General features: G+C 48.0%; 1 protein-coding gene across 6 annotated transcripts in view; it reads right to left on the bottom strand.

The window, feature by feature from the left end:
* The window catches only part of LZTS2 (leucine zipper tumor suppressor 2), a 60,268-nt gene that overhangs the window by 23,701 nt on the left and 17,460 nt on the right, over positions 1-19,107 (bottom strand). Inside the window, exon 1 of one of the 6 annotated variants that reach the window (XM_081863983.1) lies at positions 14,226-14,578. The exons of 4 other annotated variants lie outside the window; for them this stretch is intronic. The gene's annotated coding sequence lies outside the window, so the exon portion shown is untranslated. Of the gene's footprint in view, positions 1-6,831; positions 6,945-14,225; positions 14,579-19,107 lie in introns of those variants that run through there. One more of the 6 variants, XM_081863982.1, reaches the window with a different exon arrangement.

Genomic DNA, 19,107 nt, shown 5'->3' with positions numbered 1-19,107 from the left:
GCCCTCCAGTTTCCATGAATAAAGTTTGTGACTCCTTGAAAATATCAGTACTTTGGACTTGGTGTGGTTGATAGACAGATGATTAGAATGGCAATATGTCGCAAAAATCTTTAGTGCCCTCCTTAAGCCCACTCTGGAGTAAGAGAGTAGTACCGCATCATCTGCGTAAAGAAGTAAAGGCAAATACTCACTTTGGTACAGTGGTACCTCTACTTACGGACGCGATCCGTTCCAGGGTGCCATTCACACCCCGAAAAGTCCGTAAGCAGAGCGCCTCTTCTGTGCATGTGCGTGATGCAATAGAGAGCTCCTGCTCTCTCCTGTAAACACTTCTGGGTTTGCCGCATTCATAACCTGAAAAAACGCAACATGAAGCAAACACAACTCGAGGTATGACTGCACTTCACATTGCTGTGCTTTCCTCCCCCTACCTCTATTGTGTGTGTGTGTGTGTGTGTGTGTGTGTGTATATATATGTGTATATATATATATATATATATATATATATATATATATATGCTTTCGTAGATTTTCACGGGTACAGGAATGCAGGTTTTGGTGTCCTCGGGTGTCTTCCCGTGTAAAAGTTGGGGTGTCTAGGCGACGTTTCGACGAGGTCTCACTCGTCATCTTCATGAAGATGACGAGTGAGACCTCGTCGAAACGTCGCCTAGACACCCCAACTTTTACACGGGAAGACACCCGAGGACACCAAAACCTGCATTCCTGTGAAGATGACGAGTGAGACCTCGTCGAAACGTCGCCTAGACACCCCAACTTTTACACGGGAAGACACCCGAGGACACCAAAACCTGCATATATATATATATATATATAATAAAAATGTATTATAGCCATCTGTCATGGTGCTTAAGTTGAGATTTCTGTATTGTGGGGGCTTGGACTAGGTGACCCTTGTGGTCACTTCCAACTCTACGATTCTACGATACGAAGCTGCCTCATATGGAATCAGGCCATGGGCCCATCTAGTTCAGTATTGTCTACACTGACTGGCAGCAGCTCTCCAGGGTTTCAGGCAGGGGGTCTCTCCAATCGTTACCTACAGATTTCAGGAGTTGAAACTGCAGCCAACACTGCATGCAACAAAGGTGCTCTACCACTAAAGTCAAGAAGACCCGTCTCCTACACAGGATCTTTGGCAACACAGTATGATGCAGTTATCTGACACAAGGAGATGTTGTTTGCAGGCAGATGCTGTAGAACACAGAGAACAGCACACTGTGGGACAGAGATGCCACCTACCAAAGCACGAACGTTACCACGACTGGACCAATCTGCCAGAGGGCATCCCACCCCTTTAAGTGCAGATCCACTCTCCCCAGCATGAGGGCAGGCCATGTGATAGCTGCACACATGACAAGCTAATGAGTTATGATCACCAGGAGCGCTGGATGGATGTGGAGTGACAGGCCACCCAGAAGAGCAGCCTAGTGCACACTCATCAGGGGCAGCATTCAGTCAGGCCACGGCTGGGTCAACCCAGCAGGGTTCCTCTCCACATGCACGCGCACACATTCCACATAAAGCCATGGAGAGGAGGAACCATCTTCACCCTCTCGTTGAACCTGGGGAGTAAGGATTTAATCCCATATGATGACCTGGGCTGGCACAGGAGGACCAAAAGCTACCGGGAGATGTCCCTGCACCAGGTTTTTTTTCCAGGAAAGCAGTACAATTAACACGGAGACCCTTCAGAAAAGAAGAGAAGGGGGAATGAACAGGTACAAGCAGAAGAAGACATGGCCTTCTGAGCACTATTGAACCCTGCAAGTACCTGACACATCATAACTACGTAGCATAAGCAAATCCCAAGGTGCATGTGTGCACATGTGCGCGCATGTGCACGCACGGTCCCCAACTCCCCCAGTCCTCTGAAATGCCAGTATGCTGACACTAGATCCCAGCAGCCGGCCACACTCCTGTACTCCCAAGTACAAGGCCTCGCCACCTAGGCTAACCCAATCATAGTGGCAAACTGGATATGCGGGCACCACAATTCCAGCGGCATCTGCCTCAGCTATGTAAATACTTGCAGGCAGAGAGAAATGTGCTGTGTTGCACTTTTGGAAGAGGAGCACAAAGCAAGCTCAGCGACTCATGGGATGGGCAGGGCTCCCAACATACCAGGGGGCACAGCCTGATTGCCAACTGATCTCTGGAACACAGGCCCAGTTGTCAAGGGGAAGAAAGGAGTTGCTTTGGAAATTAAAATGAGAAAGAAGAATTCCAATCAACTCTTGATCATTGCGTATGGTGGCACTGTGCTACTCAGCATACAGTTAAGGGTGTTTTGGTGGGGGGGGGGTTAGAGAAGGGATTTTAATTTGCTGACTGCAGCAAAGCCTAGGGGCAGTGCTGCCCACCACTGTACAAGTTTAAACAGCAGGAAGTCAAAAAATGGATTGGCAGATAAACAATCTAAATAGAGGGCCAGCTGCAGAGAGCCTTAATCCCAACTAGCTGCAACATGTTAACCAAAATAGTTCGCTTTTACAGAGCATTTTAGAGAGTTTAAAATGTATCACATACATTGGTTCAGTAATGATGCTTCACAAGGTAAGATCAGCCTTATCATACCCATTTTGCAGAGAAGGGACTGAGGCTGAGAGAGTACTGGTTTGTTAAGACCTCTGAGTTTGCTGCAAAGGAAACATTTGCTTGAAGGACTTCCTAGTTCACAGTTTATACACTTCAATACACCTGCCTTGTAAATAAGCCAACAAAAGTTTGTTTTTCAAGAATATTACTAGCCTGCATTCCCATGCTTGCCATAGATCTGCAGATGTCCTATTCTGCAACCCCACACATGGAAATGTAGGCTTCTCTACCCTCCTAACAAGCTAGCCACAAGAAAGAAAGAAAGAAAGAAAGAAAGAAAGAAAGAAAGAAAGAAAGAAAGAAAGAAAGAAAAGCCTTCTACCAAGTGGACTGGAAGTAGGCGGATGAAAGGATTGACTGCTCCTCTGGCACCCCACTGTATTTGCATGCTGATTGCAGAGAAAGGGGCACAGAAACCAAGTGGGATGTTGGGAGAAGGAGCCGCCTCCCCCAGCCCTGTCAATCCCCAACATGGAACTCCTGCTTGCCTATAGCTATCAGTGAAATAGAACTCTGCCATTGCGCATCCCTGGGCAAGCCCTAGCCAGGCATGTCCAAAGTCCGTTTCGGGGGCCTAATCCAGCCTCCTGGTCAGTTTAATCTGGCCCCTGTGGTAGTTTATTTTCTGGGTAAAATACTAAAAAAAAACCTCAACAACAACTTTGGTCGGCCCTCACGGCCCTTCACCATCAAATCTGGCCCTCTTTGAAAAAAGTTTGGACACCACTGCTAGGCATTCATATCCTGCAAAATTGAGGTCTCTAGATGTAAGCAAACAAACTAGCTACAGATAGCAATTAACCTTCCACAAGGGCCATATCTAGAGGTTCAAGAGCCCTTGGCGCTGTGCTGGGCTTTTCATGAGATAAATCTGCAGAGGTATATAGACAATGTACTAAGGGGGGCATCTATCCCTACCCTAGCTGGATCTGAGAGTCATTGACTGTAACTGTTTCTTCATTTGTTTCTCTGTCTAAAGGTCTACTACCCCACTTTTCACAGTTGTCTCAAAGCAACTCACAAAGAAGAAATTAAACATACAATGTACAAAAGGCATAGATTAAACATAAGAAAACAAGAACATTAAAGCAGCCTCCTGAAATAAAAAAATTGTTCTGACCCAACATCTGAAACTTTGCAGTGTCAGTCCTCGTCTGGTTCCTACTGGAGGAAGCTCCATAGAACTGGGCTCACTATGCTGAGGGTACAACCCCTTGTTAATGTGGGTCATGCTTCTGGACCATGGGGAACCACTAGTAGCTTTTCATGTTGGAAATCTATGCTTATCCTCCACTGGGAGACCAAAAAAAGAAGCCCCTTTCCGCCACCATTTCTCCCAAACCACTCTCAGCACTCAGAGGCTTCTTTTCCCACAATGCAGCAGTGAAGGCCCTCTATATATACACAACTCCCATCAGCCATAGCCTGCACTGTCAACAATCGGGGGTCATGAGAGTTGTAACCCAACAATGACCACAGCCCCCACTCCCAATGCTTTGGAATAAAATGTGCTACTTTGTGCACGGCATCTGAATAAGTCTAGGAAAGCCATCAAGGGAGAGGAGAAGCCTGCTGCCTCCACTTCTTAGCATTCGGTCTTAAGCTGTGTGCCTGTGTAACAATGCTGCCCAGCAAACAAGACACTGCAGAGAGGGGAGGGGAGGGGAGGTTGGTCAGGGCTGTACCCTCCCTTCCCCCATCTATTTCACTTCAAAGCAAGGAGCAGAGGCATCTGCTGAAGCTATCAAGCCTGTCCAGCCTAAAGCTGAGGAACAAAGAACATGATCAGAGAGCAAGCAGACTCTTACCCTTCCACAGTCCCCCTCCCTCCTCTCAACTCTGCCAGCAGAATGTACCCAAGAAAAAGCTGCTCCCCCCCCCCTTGCCTTTGCATGCACGGATGCACCCATCACCAAAGATTCCCTAAATCCCAGCCCTGGCAGGCTGAGCACTAGAGAGGCTTCCTGGCCCTTCAATACTTTTCTCTCCTATCCATCCTTCACGGGCATCTGGCCTGGAACTGAAAGCTGCAAATGGCAGTGCTTTGCCCAGACTTTTCCAAGCCCTGCAGAACCAAACTGCCAGCAGCAGAGAGTTTTAAAAGTTTCAGGGCTTTCAGATTCTTGTTTATAGAGAATGGTGATTCACAAGCTTGCAAAGGACAGCAAGCTGCCCCTAACAGGAGAGTCCCTACCGCAAACAGGCTCAGGCTGGATCTTAAAAAGCACCATAAACACAGAGGCAAGAATCCGAACACAACGAGTTGTGATGAATGGTTCCTGTTGTCTGTCCTCTTCACAAACACAAAGAGGCCACCTCATTTCTCCAGGAAATGTAATTAATACACACAGTCGCCTCTTGGGAGTCCCCAGCTCACTCACATGTACCCCCAATGACAGAAAAAGAGAGAACAGAATAAGAGAATTCATAGAGCTGGAGTGAGATGGCTTAGAGCAGCCTTCGTCAACGTGGTGCCCTCCAGATATTGCTGGACTATTGCTGAGCGGGTCAGACCAGGACTGTGGAAACCCAGGTCCAACGCCCCATCCAACTACTGTACAAATCTTATAAGGCAAGTCTGGACCCGTCTCTCAGCCTAGCCTGCAGGGTTGTTGTGAGGATAAAACTGGAGGACAGACATATATTCATTCCTGAATTCCTTGAAGGCAGGATATAAATGCAGCTTATTATCACATTCTTGTCCTAGAGAGGATCTTTTATAGTTAATGCTTCTGATATTAGCCCACAGCACCCACTGTTATTCCACATGCAAACAAAAATCTCCAGGGCTTATGGCAGCAGCCACTACTGCTAAATGCAGAAAGAGGAGCTGACAGAAACACATGTACAACAGGGAAAGCCAGCATTGTTTGATCTGCCCAGTGCAACACACATGCTTCCAGCATAATATACAACTGTGTGCATATAAACACATTCAAAGAGCCTTTTTAGCTGTTGCACATGCTCCTACAGGATGCTTGCGGAACATGTCCCAGTATCCACATTGGACGGTTTCCTCATTGGCCTCCCACCTGTGCTGAAAATAACAACCTACACTCACCCACCCTACAATTTCCACACACCATGCACACCCGCCTCCAGCACTGAGAGACTAACACTGTCCCAGCTGACCGCTGAACTCCAGCTCCCATCAGCCCCAGCCACCATGGCCAATGGCAGGGAATGATGGGAGTTGTGGTCCTACTACATCTGGAGAGCCACAGGTTCACTCCCCCTGCTCTGCACAGTATCATCCAAGGGCTTTGCACTGGCTATCCTGGCTGCTGGGGTCACTCTGGGGTTCCTTTGGGGCATCCACAGCCCTCTCCCTGGGGGCAGCTGGAGGACTAGCCCAATTGCTCAGAGCAAGCACCTGCAATGGACTCTCAACAGGCATAAACCCCAAGCCAACCCATCCAGGCAGGGGAGGGAGGGCTCTGGCACACAGCCTGGCCTCCATCAACCCAGGTTCCTGGCGCAGATTCAGAGCACCGGGGATGTGGAGGAGGAGGAGGCCACGGCCAAACTTTCCCCATGAATGAAAGGAGGGAGAGGGAGAAGCCCACTAGGCCAGACCAACAAGCTCATTGGCTGGCAAGAGGCTGCCCCGTGACGAAGAGGGAGAAAGGGGCACCTTCACGCGCGCCACAAGCCCGGCAGCGCAGACTCCCGCTTCTCCGATGCCCTTTCATGGAGAAAGTAACGCGAAGGAACAACATTACGCGCTCAGAAACCGACTCGCCGCCGGGACAAGAGGCAGCGGCGCCTCTCCTTTCCCAGCGCGGGAGACGCAAGTCGACGGATGGCGAAGGGAGAATGTGATTCCAGCAGGCAGATGGAGGGGGAAGCGGGGGGCGCATAAACAGCGACATCGCCGGCCTGCTTCCGACTCCACGCAACCACAAAGATCGCCGCGGCGGGACCACGCAGCCAACTCAGCCCCCTTCAGGAAGGGAGGTGGACGGGGAAGCAGAGGAGCGACCCGTCGCTGGAGAAAGGCATCCCGAAAGAGGCTCCCAAGCAAGCCCCCTCGGTCGCCAACTGGAACTCAGCGCCCAAGACTCTTAGCGCACAAGCGCTGGTCTTCTTTTGGGCGGAGGGGGGGAGCGCTCTCCTTCTGATCTTCCTGGGCCCCGAAGCGAATGCCCGCCCGTCTCCCCCCACCCACCGGAAAGCGGACCGCGACCTCCCGCTGCCCGCCTGGCCCCGCACCTGGCCTGGCCGCCTCCATGGTGCCGGTCCGCCGCTGGGCCGCTACGGGGCACAGTTCCCCCGGCCGGCTCGCAGCGCCGCCGCGTCTCGACAAGTTTGAACAGGCTCCTCCCCTCGGCTAACCGGGACTCTCGTGTCTCGGATCCGCCCCCTACCCTCCTTCTCCGCCCAGCCCCACTTTCCTCCTCCCTTTCCCCACCCCCACCGACTCGGCCCGGCCTGAGACACACGCGCAAAACGACGAGCGGGCGCACCGGCTCCGCCGGAGCGCCTCGCCACCCAGAGGCCCATCTCAGAGTCGCCTGGTGGTGCGCCGCGCGACTGACTTTTTTGCATCCGCACATCGCCAACCGCAAGCGATGTGGAGTAGGAGCGCGCGCACACACAATTGCAACTGCTGTGTAACTTTAGCGCCTGCTAATGTGCTCGACTTTTGAATTATGGTGCTGGAGGAGACTCTTGAGAGTCCCATGGACTGCAAGAAGATAAAACCTATCCATTCTTAAGGGAATCAGCTCTGAGTGCTCACTGGAAGGACAGATCGTGAAGCTGAGGCTCCAATACTTTGGCCACCTCATGAGAAGAGAAGACTCCCTGGAGAAGACCCTGATGTTGGGAAAGATGGAGGGCACAAGGAGAAGGGGATGACAGAGGACGAGATGGTTGGACAGTGTTCTTGAAGCTACCAGCATGAGTTTGACCAAACTGTGGGAGGCAGTGGAAGACAGAAGTGCCTGGCGTGCTCTGGTCCATGGGGTCACGAAGAGTCTGAAACGACTAAACAATGTGCTCGCCGCTGTACATGACAATGTAGCTCCGAGGCTCTAAACACCATCTGACTGCGAGGCACGGGGCTCTTTGCCCACTCACCAAACACTCTACATCCCCAAGGGGCACCTGTGGGGGGGAGGCCTCCAGTTAGCATGTGCAGCCCAGTTTGCCGCAATGTTTTCTGGTTGCACATCTTTACCCAACTGTGTAGGTGCAGGTTCAGTAGCTATGGACAGGCTTCAGCCTTATTCCACCCTGACCTAAGCTGAGCAACTGTGGTTGCATAACTGCCTTTTCCCACTTATCACTGACTTCCTCTTGTTTATTTTTCAAAGGTGACTGGCTACAAAGGTGAGCAAGACTCCTGCATCTTCAATAGCTCTGTGGCTTGCAAGATTTTTGGTCCATGCAGCTTGTCATGCAGGAATTGGGGGTGGGGAGACTGCATATATCTGCCAGAAATCCATCTTCTATTAAAGGTGCAATGAGGCTTGATCTCCTTTGTAAGTTGGTCATTCTCCGGAAGTTGAGAAAGAATCCCTTGGGAAGAAATTGGCTTCACACATACCTTGCAATTCAATGATCTCTACGGAAGTTCCACTATGTGCATGGAGCTCCTCCCCCTAGAGGGCTGCCCCCTTCATTTCACTGCAGTGGCACTGGAAGTTTCAAAGGATGTAAAAGCATCTCTCCCAGGAAGGGCAACGTAAGCTCATTGGCAGAGCATCAGCCTTGCATGAAGAAGGTCCCAGGTTCAATTCCTGGCATCTCCAGGTATGGCTGGGAATGCCCCCCATTTGAAACTCTGGAGAGCTGCTGCCAGTCAGTGCAGACCACACTAAACGAGAAAGGTGATTGGTCTGACTCTGTATAAAGCAAGCTTCCTGTGCTCCTGCAAACTAGTGTTCAGAGTAAACACTAAGCTCATGTCATCTTGCCTATACATCCTTTCCCATCCACCCCTAAGCTGCTCTATGACCACTTCTACCCATCCCTGGGCTCCCCTCCCACGGCTGCACTAGGTCTCTCCATGCTGTCATTTAGTCCATATCTGCCTGGGTCCAGGCATGTGTGTACCACTCCTGTCCCCAGCCCATGCCAGCCAGCCAGCAGTGCAGGCCAGGAAGTCAGTCACACACACACACACACACACACACACACACACACACACACACACTGCTGCCTGATCTCGCTTTGTACATCCGCCACAGAGGCAGCTCCTTGATGGCCGCATGCAAGACTCTGCCTGCTGCTGTGCTGTCGCTTGCAACTGATCTGCCCACTGAGGAGATGGAGCCAAGACAGATGGCAAGCCGAGTACAGGTGCAGGCAGGCCTTTCCCCAGATGGTGATATTCCACCCCCAACCCAGATAGCTGTCCTCATCCTCAAGCCTGGCCAAATCCTTTTGAACACATCTCCCATTATTATTTAAGCCAGCCCCCCGCCCAACCTGTGGTCCCCAGAAATTGCTCTCTCCTTCTGCCACTAGAGGGCGCCATTGATTTATATACCGGTAATCTTTCAGGGATATTCCTCCGATGGCTCACTGCCCCTTGCTCCAATAATGTGCTTATGCAGGATTTTTAACTTGCCTCAAACCTTAGCATTTCAAAACAAATATGCCTTTAAGTTGCCCGTTGATATTTAGCACTGGGACAGCAGACTGAGCAGGCATATAGGCCACCTCATTGCACTTCACAGAATCCAGTCCAATCCCCAGCAATAGTCGGGTATTATGTGAGCTATTGGGTCAACACAACATCTGGAATACCCCGGGTTAGCTTATCCTAGGTGCTAAACTTCAGCAGATTCTGAATTAACAGCAATGGAGGGAATGACAGATAAGCAGTGGGAGGAAGGAGTCCTCACAACACAGGGAGAAAAATAAACATGGAGGTACATAGGCAGAGTGGCAGAGCACAGATGGGAGTTCAGGAAGGTGCCTTATACCAAGCCAGAAAATTGGTCCATCTTGCTAAGTATTATAGACACTGCCTGGCAGTGTATCCAAAGATCCAGGGATGGAACCTTTTTGCATGCAACATGTGCACTCTACCACTGAGCCAAGGCCCTTCTCCTATGCGGTACCACTGGCAATACAGTTCAATGCAGTTATCAATGGCACTGCTGTCACAATGCGATGCTGTGTGAAAAACAAGCCAGATGCTACACAGAGCTCCATATGCTCCACACTGACTGGCAGGTGCTCTCCAAGGTCTTGGGGTCTTTTCTAGTCCCACCAGGAAATGCCAGGAACCAAACCTCAAACATCCTTGCATGCTCTATCTCTGAGCAACGGCTTTTTCTCAGAAAAAGGAAAAACTCTGATTTAGTGGGGACTCTGGTATGCAATCTCAAGGGCTATGGGATAGGATCACTGGAAGATCAAGAGCCCTTTGGCCTTTGTTTGCTTCTGAGCCTCTACACTCCCTTCCAACAATGCTCTTGCACCACGAGGCATTTGCAGTGAGCCCCTGATGTTGCCACCCCCTCATCTGTTCAAGAATGCCAGGCGGCTTCAGGACTGGCTGGCAGAGTAGATATATCTGTGTCCTGCTTGCCGATCAGAGAAGACAGGCCTGCCCACATCTTCCTTGTCACGAGGCTGCTCCAGGCCTTGGTGTTTGTTTGCTCTTTGGATTTCTGCTTCTTCAAACAGAAGTGCATCCCCAACCCCCTGGTGTGACTATGGCAGCCATATGATTCGCCCAGCAACTGTTCCTGGAAATTCACTGGAGAATCTTGCTATTTGGTAGATATTGGAGGGGGGGGGCACGGACGGACACATGGGAGGGGATTCTCTTAAAGGCTATGACACCAATAGTGGAGAAATGTTATTTGGTTGGCAGTGCTGTCTTTGGAACAAGGACAGATTCAAATCCCTATTTGCCCACAGGACCTTGGGCAGGTTTCAGCCCAACCCATCTCATACCACTGGTTTTGAGCAATGGTTAATTGTAAAGAACTGAAAACACCCCAAATATCAGGTGGTTACAACTCTTTAAACCTGGACTTTTCATATATCAGCCAAAAAAGTTGGACATAAAAAAAATCAAAGTCTCATCCACTTGTGAACTACAGGAAATGTTTCTGATACATTATTTCCCTGTATCAGGAATTTTTTTATGTCTGATTTTTACTGTTTTTTATATTTGCTGTAAGCTGCCCAGAGTGGCTGGGGAAACCTAGCCAGATGGGCAGGGTATTATTATTATTATTATTATTATTATTATTATTATTTTCATCTTCTTATAACAGCCTAGCAAGGTAGGTAGTTTTTAGCACATGCCATTAACATTTACAGTACATCTGCTCTCCATCTGTACAAAGTTTAAAGTGATTTCAAGGAGACTGTTCTACAACAGGCCAGAAAGCAACCACCTTAGGACACCCACAGGTGGTTTCTTATTTGTCTGTTGGGAACTATGGCACTAAGATATGGCCCGAGTGCATTCAGAGATATGGCTAGTTTTCTGATGATATCTCTCTGAAATGTTTCAAGTGCTCCTACTACATTATGTAGCTTTTGCTCCCAGATGGCCCAATCCTGTGTAAGCGTCCTCAGAAGTAAATCCCACTTGGTTCAGTGGGACTTACTGCCTAGCTAGTATGCTTAGGATGCAATCATAAGAGTTACACAACTGAAGGGAAAGCGAGCGATAGACTGTCCTTGATCTGACACTAGAGGGCAGTATGTTAGTTAAGCTGAAGTTTGCAGACGGCTACACATTTTTGCCTGTTTCTGACAGATGTTAACAATCTGTAGTCCTGCTTTCAGAGGTCTGCCCTGTATGAGTTTTCTTCCTGTCTTCACCAACCTAGTGCCTTTCAGAAGCTTTGGACTGCAGCTCTCATCAATCCCAGCCAGCAAATCTTTGTAATGTAATCCAGGATGTCCTCTCTCCCTCCCAAATCCTCGCCTCCTTCAGCCGAAGAGAATTCACAAGGCTGGGCAAACACCAGATGGGGAGAACACTCCACCCATAGCACATCACACTCTCCAGCCCAAAGCCTCACATGACAGGATGGAATCCATCATGTGCCGCCAGTCATGTGCTTACAGAGCACATTAAAGCCTAGTAAATGTTTAACCCCTTCAAAATCTGGCACAGGCAACCTATCCAGCTGCACAGGTTTGGCTGGTGAAAGGATGACCAACTTTAACAGCTCACCGGGGGAGGGGGGCAGAATCATAGCAGGAAGGGGAGGAACAACATAGCTCTCAAATATTTCTGCTGTGCCACCCAAACAGAACAGTGTCACAAGAAAAATGTCAGAGCAATCACATGGGGTGAAGACCTCAAGGTGAGTCAACATTCAGACACTTTCAGAACTAGCTTTCAAATTCTCCACCTTTCTGTCAATAGTTTGTACAGAGATGAAATAAATCTTCCAGCTTGGAATAGGATTAAGCCTGACAAGCGTTGCCAAGGGCTCATCCAGACTTCCGCTTGCCTCATTGCTCCCCCAACCCAGGAGAAAAACCCCAATCTTTACCGCTGAATTGGACCAAACGTCGATTGGGTTTTCTGCAGATTGATGTTTGTGCCAATTCAGCGCTAAAGAGCAGGTTTTCCTGGGGAAAGTGGCTGGGGAAACGGAAAACTGCTCAGACCCATGATTTCTAGGCATGGGACAAGTGGAAGTGTGTCCCAAGAGAAAGCTGGTATTTTGATAACTAAATTACTGAAAGTGGACTATATTTATAACCAGCTGTTTCATACCAAGAGTTGCTCAGGTGTTCAAAGAAACGAAAGTGCAGTTTTGAAATCAGTGGTTAAAATCAGCAAAGTTTCGAAATCTTGATATTCCCTTTTCCTTTCTAAACAAAAGTATTCTATTTATTATTAAGTAAGTATTATTACTTACTTATCTATCAGTATTTATATACTGCTTCATCATCAAAACCTTTAGATAGCTCACACAGAATACAAACCAGTGTTTCTCAAACTTTGGCCCCCCAGGTGTTGTTGGACTACAGCTCCCATCATTCCTAACTAGCAGGACCAGTGGTCAGGGATTATGGGAGATGTAGTTCAAAAAATATCTGGGGAACCAAGGCTTAGAAAGGCTGCTTTAGAATTACAGAAATGCAGAGTTGGAAGGGACCCTGAGCATCATCTAGTCCACCCCCTGCAATGCAGGGATATGCAGCTGTCCCATATGGGGATCGAACTTGCAATGCTGGCCTTAACAGCACCATGCTCTAACCAATTGAGCTATCCAGGCATATTTAGGAAGAGCCATCTATAAGCAGTTACAATCCTTGCACAGTCGCAAAGGGAAGTGGCCAACCACCGGGGGCAGGGGCAGGCAATTTCACTCAGGCTTAAAAAGATGACATCCTTTGTTAAGAGAAGCTCTGCAAACTTTGGAGCTGAAGCTACAGCCCCTTCATTAAACAAATCTGGGCAAAGCAAACGAACAAAGCCAAGGCTGTTTTCCCAACTGGAAAACACGGGGGAGGCTTGGAATTAAGGAGCCTCTGCAGAGACTTGCTCAGAGCCCATGGGAGGCGAGAGGAGGCTTTGGGGCCAAGAATCTACCATGCACAAGGTGGATTCCCAGGCTGCCTCTCCCTGAGACCCAGGCTGTTCTTATTCACTCTTCCTTCTTTCCAAATCCCTTGCACTACACAATACAGAGAAGGAAAAGGAAAGAAAAGGAGTTACGTGACAGTCCTTCAAGCTGCCATCTGTGGCATGAGGTGGGCTAGTCTCTCTGACATGGTACCGCCACTTGCTCGGCAGGACCAGAAGGGGGCAAGGCAGGGTGGTGGCAGGTGTGCCACCACTGCCAACGCGGTGCTTCCACTGCCCTCGCCCCACCCTGCCCCGTCAAGTGGCAGTGCTACCCCAGGACAGTGCAGGAGACACCCCACACACACCTCAGACACCACAATGGAAGACATCCCCTCCAATATCAGGCAAGCCTGTTTTATGCCATGAATAGGACTCACATTGCATTTTCCAGAGCAGAAGGGAACTTAACAGGCCAGGAAGAAGGCCTGCAGGGCAGTGTGGAGTAGTGGTTAGTGCACTGGAATGGCAGGCCAGTTACTGCAGAACAGGGGCCCTTGAAAGCTTTTTGTTGTCTATTAGGAAGAACAGAGGAAGCTGATTTATACTGAGACCATTGGTCTCTCCAGCTCAATATTGTCTATTCTGACTGGCAGCAGCTTTCTGGGGTTTCAAGAGGCATGCTCTTAGCCCTATCTGGAGGCTCCAGGGATTGAACCCAATACCTTCTACCTGCCAGGCAGATGCTCTCCCACAGAGCTGCAGCCTTTCCCCCCCAATATCACTGCAAAAAGCCACGTCAGCCTAGCTGCAGAGAAGTGCACAGGAACACTGGAAGCTGCTTTATACTGAGTCAAGCCATGGGTAACACAGTATTGTCTACATTGATGGGCAGCATTTCACACAAGGGTCTCCCACAGCCCTACCTGGAGATGCCGGGGATTGAACCTGGGACCTTCTGCATCCAAAGCAGGTCAACTGCCACTGAGATATGGGCCTTGCCCCCATAGGAAATAGGAGCCAGAAACCCTTGCCAGTCTACTGCAAACCAGCTAATGGATTCCAATCTACCTTCAGCCCACCCGAGCGCACAGAGTCCTACCAGTGCACTGTGTCACATGGAGAAGTGTGCACACAATAATAGTCCTCTGCTTCAGCATCAGCAGGTCCTCCATGGCACTTGAGTCCCCACCATCAGTGGGCTTTCTGAGGCCAGGTATCACCTGCAAGGAAAACTGGCAAAGCACCCTGAGCACCAACCACAGACCACATCTTAAGACAATGCTCAATGGGCTTCATGTGCACCAGTTTGGCTTGTTCCGTAGAGGCCTCTGCCTGCAACAGAAAGGCACCCATCTCTCTACTTCATCCATCTAAAACCCACCAAGGTTAACTGGGAATGATGAGTGACACAGGTAGAGAGCAGCATCAAGCCCGCCCCCACTCCGGCAGATCTGGAGCAGAGAAAGGGTCCACTAGAAGACTCTCTGCCTCCAAGAAAGTGCATTCCTTTGCTCCGTGTTGTCAGCTGGGGATTTTCTTAAAGAAAACAGAGACAAGGAAGCAAGTCCTCTTGGCAGGCATCACATCACCAGATGGGGCGGGAGGAGGTGGAACATTTTTTATTTGTTTGCACAAATCCGGATCCAAGTTGTTGCAACTTTTGCCAGGCAGACAGGAAGGTTTAGAGTCCTAGACCGCAACATCTCTCAACTTAGCAAGCCCTAAACATCCAACACCAAAGGCTGCTCCTTAGGCCTACTGACATCCAGTGTAATTCTTCTGTTTCTCCCAGAGGGGAAATTCCTCCCCAAAGGGTGAGTCACTTTGCTCTCGTGTATAAACCTAACCCATTGCACTGGCTTGAGATGCAGGAAATTCAGGCACCCATTGAAAGCTCTGTCACAGACTTCCTGCAGAGACATTGGCAAGTCTCTCTCTCTCTCTGTCTATCTAATCAAGGGGCCTTTTGGACAAGATGTTTAGAAATATACAGGTTTAGCAGATGGAAAGCAAGCACACATAGGCAGTGCTAACACCAGAAGAGCAACAACCCAGCACTCCCAAGATTCACAGCAACCTTTACCAACCAGCTTCAAAATATCACCTTTCTCTTTCTCTGGCCCAATTCAAAGTGCACAAACTGTTCCTTTCAGACTCAGCCAGAATCCTCCAGGGAGGTGTGGCTCGAGATACTTCCTACATGGATTTTTAGATTAAGACTACCTTAATGATCATCAGACAGTAAGAAACTACCTATGGCTACAGAAGAACCTTAGAAGATGATGCAGTACTACTAAACCTAGGACCAGCCCAAATGGAACAAGATAGCAAGCAAGTTTTTGAGTGGTCCAGAATTCCTCAGGCAGGATGTCAGACAAAGGAGATGGTGCAGGTGAAGGGAGAAAAATATGGTCTAATGGTAAAGCCATAAATTTGAATTGGTCTTAAAATAGAGCAGGAGAACAGCTGGGTGCTGTGCTGGTTTCGGGTCATACTTCGGGATTTTGGTATGAAGAAACACACAATGGCCAATTCCCCCTTTTTGGAAATGTAAAATCCAGCAGATACCCAGATCTGTTTCTAGCAGGTTCCTTATGACAGAAAACACACATGACAAATCTTACAATAGGAAAGCCAGAAATTAATTTTAGCTGGTGTACTCTTTTCCCTTGGTAAACCATAATAGTGTACCCGTGACTATTGAGTAATACTGTCATATTTGCTTTCCATGCATCTCCTAAAATTACTTCAGCATTACTAATTCCTCTTCTGTAACATCCAAACCCAGAGTTAGCTGAAGATGTAATTATTCCTGTTGCCCCATTCCCACCAAATGTGCAAACTAAGACATGCAGCCTGATCCAATGCATCCTTACTCAGAAGTAAGCCCCCATGAAATCAGTGACATTTGCCCCCTGGTAAATGTGCAGAGGGCTGCAGCCTTAACCGTGTGATCCACAAAGTCAATGCAGTGTACACTCCAGCATGGCACTGCAGAGATACATTCTCAGGGCCTCCTCAGACCCAAGAATTTCTAGCCATACCCAGACTCTGCGTGCATGTGTGTGTGTGCACGTGCACGCGCATGTGTATGTGTGTACCTGTTAAATGAGGAAAACAGTTAATGAATCTGATGAAGTGTCATTTAGTCCACAAAAGCGCATCATAAATGTGTTTGTCTTTTAAAGCTTAACAACTCTCTCCATTTATTTATTTTTGGTGCCACAAACTAACATGGCTACAAATCGAAGTTTCGAGACAGGTTACTTATTTACTGGCCAGGCATTGTTGGGACTCCTCTGACCAGTCACAACAACCCTCTGGGAAACAGTGTCCAAGGCTTGTGGCTCCCAGCCAGGAGCTCTTGAAAATGCTCTTGCAAGTCACTGTTGCAAAGTCGTCTCTCTTCTCCAGGTACAGCTGGAGGGTGTTGGAGCTGAGGAGGCTGTGCATGATGAGAAAATGCACGGTCTGCACCTAGCAGCGCTGCAGACCTTTACGAGGGTGCTGTGTCTGCCCCATAGTCCCTTGCAATGCATACAGAGGAGGCGGCTAGATTTATAAAGGACAACCAACCATTAATAATTGCAACTCAGAGGACACAACAGAACACCCTCCCTCAATCACAGAGCATTCAAAGAATGCTGTCGAGGAGATGCCGATCCACATCAGTGACAAAGACAACATTTCTGGTTAATTGATCAGAAATAATAATAGAAAAGCACGATGCAAATTAAGTTTGTGAGCTGGGCAGTGGAGGAATCTTTGGCCACACAACTAAACATGCATCAACTGTACTGTGGGGATAAACATGTGGTTAAAAGCGTCAAGACATAAGTAATCCTTCTTGAGATCTTGAGAATGCACCCCAAAAATGGACCAGAGCAGGAGTTGGGGACCTGATGCCCCCTTCAGATATTGTTGGACTACAGCCCCCTAATCCCTGATCATTGGCCATATGGGTTGAAGCTGATGAGAGGCCACCAACAGGTAGAGGGACATACCTGGTCTAGAGCAAAGCGAGCTAAGGGGTGTGTGTGTATGTTAATGACCACGAGAACCAAAATGAGGGAGTTTAGCCCAGAATAAAAGAACACTGTAGCTGCAATCTTATGCACATTTTTCTGGGAGTTGGCCCTACTGAAAACAGTGGGATTTAGGGCTCATCCACACTTGTCCTGTGTTTGATTTCTAAGCACAGGTCTGCTAGAATTTTTGATTGATATGTGCTCCAATTAAGCAGTGAACTGTGGGTTTTCCTTTGGAAAGAGGTGGGGCAAAAGAAAAACTTCTCAGACCCTTGTCCAGAAATCACAGGATAAGCAGAAGCATGGACAAGCCCTTACTTCTAGGGTTGAGCAGTGTTTTGCGACAAGTCTTCCAGAACAATCTAAAGAGCGGATGTGGTCAGTTCCTAGCTTTGCTTTAATAGTCAAGTATCTTATGGCCACAGAAAAGTCAGGACAGTATCGGTCATCATAGTCGCCTAATCAAATCGCCTAGACTGGCATGGGATTTGCGAGCGACCACATCTGCCACATGATTATCTGCTCTGCTTTTGAGCGACCACAATGAGCCCAAATGACCAACGCCTGGTGGTCATTTCTAAAGAGGCGTGTTAGGCCTTAGGCCCATGGAAGCCACATCCTCTTGAAAACCTTCTTCATAATCCCACATGTGTGGTGGTGAGTTATGGCTACTTACAGGAGTAAGGAAAATGCACTTTCCACATCTTCAGAGGCACCAGCTTAATTACAATTTTGTGGCTTCCCAGGATGAGTCCTGGCACTGCAGTTCCTCAGGCTGAGCCCCAATGAGCCTTGCCAAACAACCATTCCTAGGGCTAGAATGTTTCTGTAACATCTGACCCAAACCGAAAGTCTTGCCATTTGAACCCATTGCTTCTTGTGCCCCCCCCCCCAGCCAGAAAACTAAAGGAAAACAGCTTGCTATCTGCTTTGCTGCTATCATTACAATATTCCAAGATTGTTAGCAAGCCATCCCTTGCTGCATGAGGGCTGCTTGGATGGAGCAGCCTATGTCCATTCCGTGGGGAAGGATGGAAAGATCTGTCACTTTTGGTGCTCTCAGTTTCTTGTTTTTCTAATCTTAAATACAGTTCTCCTTATTTTACATCGATTTGAGATTATTTTTTTAAAAAATCATGAAAATTCATCAGCACATTAGTGCAAATTTCTCCAATAAACACGTTTTTAATACACCGTTTTAACATTGTTCATTATTCTAAATAGCCAATCATTATCATTAATTCCTCCATTTTGGATACTTTAAATACATGCAAGTATAGGGGGTGTTTGTTTTTTCATTCATTTGTTCGTTCTCTCATTCATTCATTCATTCATTCCAGCCTTTCATGCCTGACAAAACACATCTGGGGCTACTGCGAATAACAACTTCACCTCCTGAAAAGCTATTAGTCTGCAGAATAATGTAGACCAAAGAAAGCAGTCCCATGATTTTCATACCACCTAGTGGGAAGAAAGGAATGTCTCTAGGAAATAAGGCCTACCCATTGAGCTCTAGTAGAAACCCAGCCAGATGGGTAGGGTATAAACAATAAAATTATTATTATTATTATTATTATTATTATTATTATTATAATTATTCACTTCAGTGATGAACCTGTGTCTGGACTGGACCATTGTAGACTGGGTGGGGAAAGGCTTACTTTAATTTTTCTTCTACACACATCCGCCTTTAGGTAGAAAAAAGGATGTCACAGAAAAGGTTCTAATCTAGCTTTCCCCCTGACATTATGGATTTTATGTGAAGGGTTTTATTTATTTTTAATGCAAGACCTTTCAGTCTCCCATACTAAACAGCTGGGTTTTTAAGACCTTCAAGAGAAGCCCTCTGGTCTGTTCCAGGAACTTGTGAAAGCGTAGTCTTTGCATTTTATTGCTGTTCTGTTTTATTATTGTTGTTGTATTATTGTCATTAAACACCTTAAACACCATTTG

This window comes from Podarcis erhardii, assembly GCF_964252035.2.
Source record: "Podarcis erhardii genome assembly, chromosome: 5".
Classification (NCBI taxonomy): domain Eukaryota; kingdom Metazoa; phylum Chordata; class Lepidosauria; order Squamata; family Lacertidae; genus Podarcis; species Podarcis erhardii.
Note: the sequence above shows the minus strand (reverse complement) of the source record. Positions and strands in the feature narration are given on the sequence as shown.